At 33.5% G+C, this 10128-nt stretch overlaps 1 long non-coding RNA gene across 1 annotated transcript; it reads left to right on the top strand.

Annotated features, from left to right (window-relative positions):
• Window positions 1-3199: 3199 nt before the first annotated feature.
• Window positions 3200-6831, top strand: LOC144569839 (uncharacterized). The gene is made up of 3 exons (XR_013516161.1): window positions 3200-3421; window positions 5143-5252; window positions 6565-6831. It is a non-coding gene; the product is annotated as an uncharacterized LOC144569839 (long non-coding RNA).
• Window positions 6832-10128: the final 3297 nt, after the last annotated feature.

The following is a 10128-nucleotide window of genomic DNA, read 5'->3' as shown; positions in this document are numbered from 1 at the left end:
ATTTAAAGTGCGCTGATCTTATATTTGATTGAATGTTAGAGTAACCTGTTGGATGCAAATTTCTGCCAATATTTTGAACCGTCTAGGTCTAATCGAACTGTTGAGATTCTAAATTACAATCTTTGACTTAAGCGGGACCAATCAATCAATGCCACGTGGCATTTTTTTTTTTTTTTTTTCAAGGTGTGTTGATATTTCTTTTTGTCATGTCAACAATTTGTCAATTTGCTCAAACGAGACGTACCACATACGGTTTAAGACGTACTTTAATTAACATGTGTTGTGGCTGTATGTGTTTCGGCACAATATCTGTCGGTTCCACTTTTAGTACAATATTCACATATCGAATTGGAAAATAAATTTTGCTAACATGAATCTATTTATTACAGTCTCAACTGTTTAAATATTTTGATACGTAAATTTTAACGAATAATTTAAAAAAAAAAATACTTAGTAGAGATTGCTAAGTTTACATTAAGTAAATATGTTTGCAATACTTTCCTACACAAACTTATATATGATGCTATTCTTCTAATTGTCTAGGATCCAAAAATCCTCTATACCTGGTTGGACCATGTTCCTTGCAAAACTGCACCCATAACTTCATCTCCTTGATAATTTTAATTGCTAGTAGTGCTGGTGGCATTGCCAAACCTCCAAAGATGGCTATAATTAATATTTTGCAAGGTGAGGAGGCTTAAATCCTATATCATATAAAGAATGTTGGCATTTCCATCAAAAGTTATTTAAAAAAAAAAAGCAAAAAAGAAATATAGTATCCTCTTGCTAGCAATTTGGTTGTAGGCAATATTTTTGGTGACCAGTCCACCTGGTACTGTACCAATTTCTGAAATTGAAAACTTTTCAATCTCTTTGGCCTAACAGAAATTGTGGAACTAATTTACCTCAAAATTGAGAACATCGTATGAATTATATGCAATTGGTACTGTGAATTGAGCTGGAAATATATTCTTCAAGGAGCGAGACAGCAGTTAAAATTATAATAATAAGTTCCTGTTACTCCTTTAAAATAATAATAGCATATCTTTTTCCACTGAATTGGTCAAAATCTAAGCATCACACGTCTGCGTTACTGCCTGAGATGACACGAGACATTTCATGTGTGCAATGTCCAAATCCGTGACATATCGTGTCTTTTTTTTTTTTTTTTGATTGAAAAGTGACATATCATGTCGATGCAAGTAGAGAAGAAGCTTCCGAGTTTTTTATTAATAGAAAATAAATAAATAAAATATCGAAATATAGCATAGTTTTTTATTTTTTATCGAGAAATAAGTAGAACGGGTTGTGTTATCCCGTTCAGCGGACGGATCTAATTATCCCGTCCAGGTTATATTCCTAATTAACACCCCTTAATCAATTTAGCGGTAAAAAAAAAAAAAAAAAACCTGGATGGTATAATCTAACCCGTCCCGAAAACAAAGAAAAAAGGCGGATCTTTCAGAAAAAAAAAGAAGAAAATTCTCGAACGAGAAAGGAAGACCCGTCCGAGAATTCTAACTATATTATATTTTGTTTTTTATATTATATTATATTATATTATATTGAGGAGGGTTCAAATGCCTCCGTGTTTTTGTGCCTCCATCTCTCTCCATCATTTTCAAAGTTCAATCAGTCGATCCGAACCGCTCAACCTAACCTCCATACTAAAATATGTTTGCAGACCAAATTTTATATTTTTAGGAATTTTTTTACTATTTTTTTAGATAGGTACAAAAATACTGTTTTTAGATGGTTCAGATTTACTGATTTTGTACATAGTAAAATTTTTTCTAAAAATATAAAATTTGGTCTCCAAACATATTTTAGTATGGAGGTTAGGTTGAGCGGTTTGGATCGACTGTTTCAACTTTGAAAATGATGGAGAGAGATGGAGGCACAAAAACATGGAGGCATTTGAACCCTCCTCTATTATATTATATTATATTATTATATTAATATTGTTATATTCCAAAATTTTAAAACAGGATTAATTTGCTAAAATGATCTTTACACTAAATAAAATTTTCTAACTAAATTAAAGATCGATCAGATTGTCTAATTAAGTTTATTCAAATCTAAAATTTCGAAATATAAATGAACTATGAATTATGTACATTCAAATTATAGGAGTTAGAAGTAAAATAATAAAAAAAAAATATATATATTTATATATAAACTAAAATTTTGGAGATAATCGATCATAGGATTAAAAACACTAACTCAAGATTTAGAAATAAAAATTCTAGAACTTATAAAAGAAATTTGAATTATCCGAGAAAGTTTAGGGATTAATAATTGGAGAATGTATATACAAGTCGCGTTGAATTAGTGGAAACAAAATTTATTTAAATTGATTTGTATTAGTAAATAAATAAATTGAGTTCTAAAATTGGAAACGTAAGTATATGAATTATTTACAAGATAAATTATGAAATTTACAAATTTCGTTCATTAGAAAATTATAAAGGTTTAATTATATATATATATATATATATATATATATATATATACACACACACACATATACATATAGATGATATCGAATTATTCGGATCCTAAATTGAAATATAATTATTCGAATAATTCGTAACAAATTTTCCAATCAAATTCGTTGAAATCCAATTAACTAATCGAGTTATAACAATTAAGTACATCCATTCATTTCTAGAATTCTTTCACCCATTGGATCCCATCCAGCACGAATCTTGAAGCAGCCCCATTTAATAAAATCCCTTCTCTTTCTCTCCTCTCCCTCTCTGTCCGTGGAGCCCCATTGCCCCAACCAACGCTCCCCCCTTTCTCTCTTTTCGCCTCCTCCATCCCCTCCCGTTCCCTAGCCCTAGCTCCCCTCTCTTCCTTCACTGACCCGCGACCCCACCCAGGAAATCCCCTCTCTCGTTCCTTCCAGGAGAAGGATCTTGGATTCGATTTTCCCCGCTCTCTCGTGCAGTCCCGTCGGTTGTCAGAAAACCCATCCCCCGTGCTTGACTTGTGCGCGGTTTCACCTGCCCAGTGCGACCTTCGTGCCTTGCGCGTGCCTACCCTCTGACAGGGGCTTGGCCGTACCCCTCTCCGTCCCTGTTGCCGTGTGCCTCCCTTCCTGGTATAAGTATACCTCTATCTCTCTCTCTTGAGCTGGTTTTTGCTTTCCTATTGCTCATGTGTTGAGAATTGCCCTGTTCTCCCTCTATTTTGCTATTTCCTACTGTGATTGTGAGGATCCGAAAACCCTAGACGGTTGGGGGTTTTCTTTGCTTGCTTGGTGCCGCTTTGGTGTTGGTTGTTGCCTTTCTGGTGCTGGCCTTGTGCTGTTCTGGTGCTTGGTTGGTGCTTTACCGTGCTGGTGCTGGTTGCTGTTGCACTGGTGTCGATTCCCCCTTCCCCTTTTGCTGTTCTCCTCGGTGCTAGCTCTAATCGGGTAATTCTTAGCACCTTACCTATTTTTGCGGCTCGTTCGGGTTGTTGATTTTCCCGGCAAGCCGATGCACTTGGCTGTGTTGCCGTGCTTTCTGACCTATGCTTGCTCTGTTTCGGGTTCTGGTTACCTTGACCTGTTGCCTTGCTTGTGTTGTTTGGCTGGGTATTTGCCTCTGACCTATGCTTGCTTGTTGTGTATATTGTGCTGGTTCTGTGTTGATGCTGTGTATATGGATGGTGTGTTGCTGACTTGTGTAGGTGACTGGTACCAGTGTACCAGTCCCATGAATTTCTGGTACGGTGTTGATCGGTGTTTACCAGTACTGAACTGACAGGGACCAAATTGTGAATTTGGGAAAATTTGTGGTTGGATGCGAAAAATGTAGGCCCTTGTGAGATTAATTAAATTCTAAGGGCTAAGGTGCAAAATTATATATTTTATTGGGCTTGGCCTTTTTACTTATTGGGTTCGGCTGAATTTTATTTGGGCTTGGGCCCTTATATGAAAACAGAAAAAAATGAATTGGAAATGGACTTTGATTTCTGTTGGGCCTATATCTAATTTATTAATAAATTAGGACAAGGCTTGGGCCTTAATATAAATGGGCTTGGCAGATTTTAAAGGGGCTAATTAATTATGGTACTTGGGTTTTTCCCAAAGGGCATAATTGTCGGATAAAAACGCGACTTTTAAAGTTTAAGTTTTATAAGGAATCGAATTAAAAATCGGAAGCTTACGTAAACCTAAATTAGCTCGGGAGATGATTATACCGTCCAGGGTCTTGATGCCTCAATGATAGCTCATAACATAATTTGAGCAGATACTAAAATAACCCGATTGGACACCTGTATGATCCCGAAACAAACCTAATTAAAACACCCAACCCATAATAAAATAAAAGTATAATTAACAAATTTTAAAGTTTATAACATTTAAATGTTTTCGGACTTATATGAAAACTCGTTGTTAAATTAATAAAGAACAATTAATTAGCAACGAAAAATATATATTGTTGACTTAGATTCGAAACGACTAATTACACGTAGAATTAGAGTAGTTATAAAATAACGAATTGCTCGACGTGGAAATAATTAGAAAACACGTAAAATAGGTAAACAATCATTTTCTAAAATTTTGCAAATCAAATTGCATATCTAAATTATAAATAACTGAAAACATATTATACTACTTGTTTAGCAATGACTACAAAATTTATGCACTTTATAAAAATAGTAACATTAGACATTTTTAATAAAAAACTGACTTTCAAAACTACATTCGATCGATTAAAATAACTATAGATAAGTTAAAATAAACCAAATAGACAAGTGATTAGGATATAATAAATGGATAAGACACGTTAAAAATTACCGTAGTTCGCGAATAATTATTTTTGCGAATATTTCGATATTAGAATTTTTACAAGCAATATATCTTCAAATTAAATTATTAAAACTATAAATTATTTAGAATTAAAATTAGGATAACTTAAAATCAAAGTGAATGATCAATATCTGACGAACTTATAAATTAAGATTAATACTAAGCCTCGATGGCATGAAAGTAATAATTAATATCTGACTAACCGGATCAGTCAGACTGACTGAATCGGTAATATTTATAAAATCTAAATAATCGAGAAATTAACTTGCACAGTAACTGGGGCGAGGGTTAGAATAATTTAGCGTAGATTTTAATTAGTTTAAATTCCGTGATCACAGATCAGTCAACTACGTACGAGTTCGACCCGTGGGCCGATCCGACTGATCCGCAGTTCGGAGCATACGCGGAGCACGCTGATTTTTAGCGACAGAGACTCCAGCCCCCTCAGGTGTGGGATATCTGAATTATTTTCTTTCGTGGGCGTACTCTTACCAGTCGATCCATCTGACCTGACATTCGCACTTTATTTTAAGTAGTTGCATTAAAACTGTAGAGCATATTTATCCTTTTCTGCACTATAGGTAGAATTGCATAAACCCCGAAAAACCTGAATTTACTGTATTGTAGGAGTAGAGTAATTAAATAATACTATATTTATATTATTAGAATATTAGGATACTAGTTTGTCTTCTTCTCGTGGAGACAATATATTATTATTATATTACGTGCATACGCATGCATTGGTGAGAGCTGAGCATAGCCGAGTGACTTCGTTCCGTCTTGGTGTCACTTGGCATGGGACGGCCCGACAGCCACTGAGCTGAGGGTCACTTGATCCTTGGATGGCTTTAGGATTTATATTATATGTATAAACTTGATTATGTATCATTTTCGATCATTTTACTATTTGACGTGAGCAGTTCCGGACTCGAGTTCTGTGGCACGATACGATTCGGGATTTATTCCTTCCCTACATTAGGAGCTACTTTGCCTAGAACGGGATTCCAAGCCGGGTAGTGTTGGGTAGAATCTTGTACGGGGTTCCAGCACCGGTTTGGGTAGAATCCAAAACGGGATTCCAAGCCGGGTAGTGTTGGGTAGAATCTTGTACGAGGTTCCAGCACCGGTTTGGGTAGAATCCATGTGTGGTGTCCTATTGGTCTGGCCGGACGGTAGAGTTCTCTTCTGCTCATGAGGAAAGAGATTAACTTTTTATGACTTGCATTGTATGATTTCTCCTATTGGATATGTTTGGGTAATGAATCGTTAGGCGAGATGACACACCAGATTTTGATATAACCATCGGCTAGTGTGCAGTTCTTGTGGAGCAATGCTCGATGTCACTAGGCATCGTGTATCATTGCACTCTGATCACAGTCCTTGGATTATACTATTCGATTCTTATGATACTATTGGCACGGCACGGGGTGATTTACTTAATTTCATATTATTATTATTATATTTGTTCACCCAGTGCTTTGGTACTGGACTTCGACTGGATTTATATCCGATATTTCACCTTGATTTTATTTTGGGTTTATTCCGCATGTTGGCATAATAGAATAATCGCATCATGACATCATTCAAAAGTATTATAAGTTCTATTAGATATTAATATAGGTTTACACATGTGCATATTTTAATTGTATTCATTTTATAAAATAAAAGTGCTTTGACCGTAGAGGATCCCTGAGGGGATAATTCTGGGTCACATACTGGGCGATTCGTCGCTCACCCACAAGTTGTTTCGTGGGTTTTAGGTACAGCATCTGGCGATCCGCAGCAGGAGTTGTCAGGAGTTGTCCCCGATGGCCACACCGCTTGATTAGCTAGAGTTAGACTTTTGATTAGGTTTACGAGTCCCGTATTCCTGTGTTATATATACGGGCTCGATAGATCATGTATCCCCTTCTATAGATGTTGTTATTTGGATCCGAGATGGATCAGATTATAAGTTATGTACGTGTATGTTTATTTATTAGCTATGTGACTGATGCTTGATATTTATATTATTTTGCTTCCGCTGCTGTTTGATTTATTATTGATGATTAGCCTTGCGTGCTTAATGACTAATTAAGCACGAGGCGAGGTTGATCACACCTTAATCCAGAATTCCTGGTTTGGGGTGTGACAAATATACTTACATATATTATATTTTTATATTATATTATATTATTATATTGTGAGGAGGGTTTCAATGTCTCAGGCCTTTCATACCTCATAGGCTAGATGTTCATTTTTAAAGTCTAAATTGTCGATCCAAACCGTTCAACGTGATATCCATACTAAAATATGATTAGAGATGAAATGTTATATTTTTTGAAATTTTTTTACTACTTTTTAAAATGGGTAGAAAATCACTGTTTTTTGAACGGTTCAAAAACATTGATTTTGTACCTATCTTAAAAAATAGTAAAAAGTTTCAAAAAATATAAAATTTCATCTACATGCATATTTTAGTATAAATATTATGTTGAACGGTTCGAATCGACAATTTTAAATTTGAAAACGAAGATATAAAATATGAGGTATGAAAAAGATGAGACGTTGGATCCCTCCTCTTATATTATATTATATCATATTATGATTTTATATAAATTCTATTATTATATTATTATATTATTATATTATGATTTTATATTTATTATATGATGAGATATGAAAAAGATGAAGCATTGGAACCCTCCGGTTATATTTTTTGGAATTTTTTACTATTTTTTAAGATAGGTACAAAATCAATGTTTTTGAACCGTTCAAAAAACACTGATTTTCTACCCATCTTAAAAAGTAGTAAAAAAATTTCAAAAAATATAACATTTCATCTCTAATCATATTTTAGTATGGATATCACGTTGAACGGTTTGGATCGACAATTTAGACTCTAAAAACAAACATCTAGCATATGAGGTATGAAAAGCCTGAGGCATTGGAACCTCCTCATAATATAATAATATAATATAAAAACAAAACATAATGTAATATAATAATATAATATAATTAAAAAACAAAAAATAATATAATATAATATATATAAGTATATTAATATAATAATATAATATAAAAAACAAAAAATAATATAATATAATATAACATAACATAATATAATATAATATAATATAATAATATAATATAAAAAACAAAATATAATATAGTTAGAATTCTCGGACGGATCTTCCTTTCCCGTCTGAGAAATTTTTTTTTTTTCGAAAGATCCGTCTTTTTTTTTGTTTTCAGGACGGGTTAGATTATACCGTCTGTTTTCTTTTTTTTACCGCTAAGTTGATTAAGGGGTGTTAATTAGAAATATAACCCGGACGGGATAATTAGACCCGTCCGCTGGACAGGATAACACAACCCGTTCTACTTATTTCTCGACAAAAATAAAAAACTATACCGTATTTCGATATTTTATTTATTTATTTTCTATTAATAAAAAACTCGGGAAGAAGCTTGATAATTGATAGTCATAGGGATAGACAAGGTATAGTCTCCTCAACCATTATTTTAATGGCCAAATTATCATTTTAGCCCTCCCTGATTTTAATGTCCATAGTTGAATTAAGATGAAGATTATATTTAGCGCTAATTCAGGAATAACTGCTATTTCGGGCGAGCTATTTTCAACACAACACGTTTGGGTGAAAAATAACGCTATTCTCAACAAAGGAATAGCTCGGGTTAGCTGTTATTCCGCTATTCCTATGAAATGTTGGGTTAGTGGCTCTTCCAAACCCAAAAATAGGTGCTATTCCGAACTATTCCTTGTTTCATCCAAACGCAAATGTGTAATATGAGACTGAGAAGGCAATTGGAACTCGAGCACAGATTCAATTATAACCATGCGAGAAAGACAATCTAACTTATGACCATAACCATTTTTTCAACTATATACCAATTGAAACTTTAGCACATATTCAATTATGAGGTCATTTAAAATTGGAGGTTCATTTAGAAATAGAAGTATATAAAAAAAAACAGCAGTTATGTTATTTTTACGTTTTTACCCATGTAACATTCTAATAATCCATCTCATATTCCGATATAACCATATAATGGTGTGTTGGTAATTTGAATATTGTTATTATATCTAATATCAAATTCTATAGTTTTTTTTATTCAACACTACTTCATCTAACTATTACTTTTGATTTCCAAACACAAAATGCTTCAAAATTGAATTGGGTGATTTAACTTTTATCCGTTCAAACTTTATTCAACTTACAAACTATTATGAACTAAAGCTATAGTACACTATGCTGACTCAGAAGATTTGGTGAGCATAACTTTGAAATATATTTAATTGTTTCAAACGATAAATCCAAACTGTTGAAACCGATATACTTCACGAGTGATGCGTGTACATACAAATTTGTCAAAGTTTCAAATTCATCTAGAACAAAGTCAAGTAGTAAAAAAAATGAAGGTTTATGAGTTATTTTAATGCAATTATTTTTTATAATATTTTTACCTCTTAATTTTGTACTACATAAATTTTAAAACTATGCATTTACACCCATCATGAAGTAGATCAGTTTCAACAATTTAAATTTGTCGTTTGAAATTAATTCGATAAATTTTAAAATTATAATCACTAGGCTATGTTTGGTTGTGGAGTAAGAGGTGGAGTAAACCCCTTACTCCACGGTTAAGGAGCCAAACGAGAAGTAACATAGGCAGTTTAAGATGGAGTAAGATTTGAGCTAAACCGGAGTAACTTACACCATCTAGAGATGTAGTTTAGCTTACTCCACCAAACATAATTAACTTACTTCAGTTTAGCTTGGAGTAAAAAATTTAATCCAGTTTAACTTTACTCCACAACCAAACATTACCTATGTCTTTTTGCTGACTTTACTCGTATGATACTAACATTGACTTTCCTCTTATTACCCTTGATTGCTTGCTTGTGTCGCTTTGGATCCCTTGGATCCACCTTAATACTAAGATATTTGCATTTGGCATTGACGGGGAACACGAATATCGCATTTAATACTGGTCCCAATACCACTTTTACGTTCATTTAAGAATTTTAATAGGTCCTGCCTGCCCGCAAACACATCAAACTGTAAAATAAAAAAACTCTTGAGACATTATGGTTTGTGTTAGATTGACGAGTGCAGTTTAGCTGTTTAGGTCCGATGGGCATTAAAATTAAATTTGGGTCGGATAATTATTGGAGCCGCACACGAATTTTAAAGTGCATCAAACAGTTTTGATGTCCATAAAAACTAAAATTTATTTTCGATGGTCATTGGACCGACATTTTTCTCTATATTACAGTTCATGCAGGGATAAAATTAGAAAATTTAAACTGATGATCTGAA

The sequence above is a fragment of the Carex rostrata genome, chromosome 18 (genome assembly GCF_964058835.1).
Source record: "Carex rostrata chromosome 18, lpCarRost1.2, whole genome shotgun sequence".
Taxonomy (NCBI): domain Eukaryota; kingdom Viridiplantae; phylum Streptophyta; class Magnoliopsida; order Poales; family Cyperaceae; genus Carex; species Carex rostrata.
The sequence above is the reverse complement of the archived record's forward strand: the minus strand, read 5'-3'. Positions and strand labels throughout refer to the sequence as shown.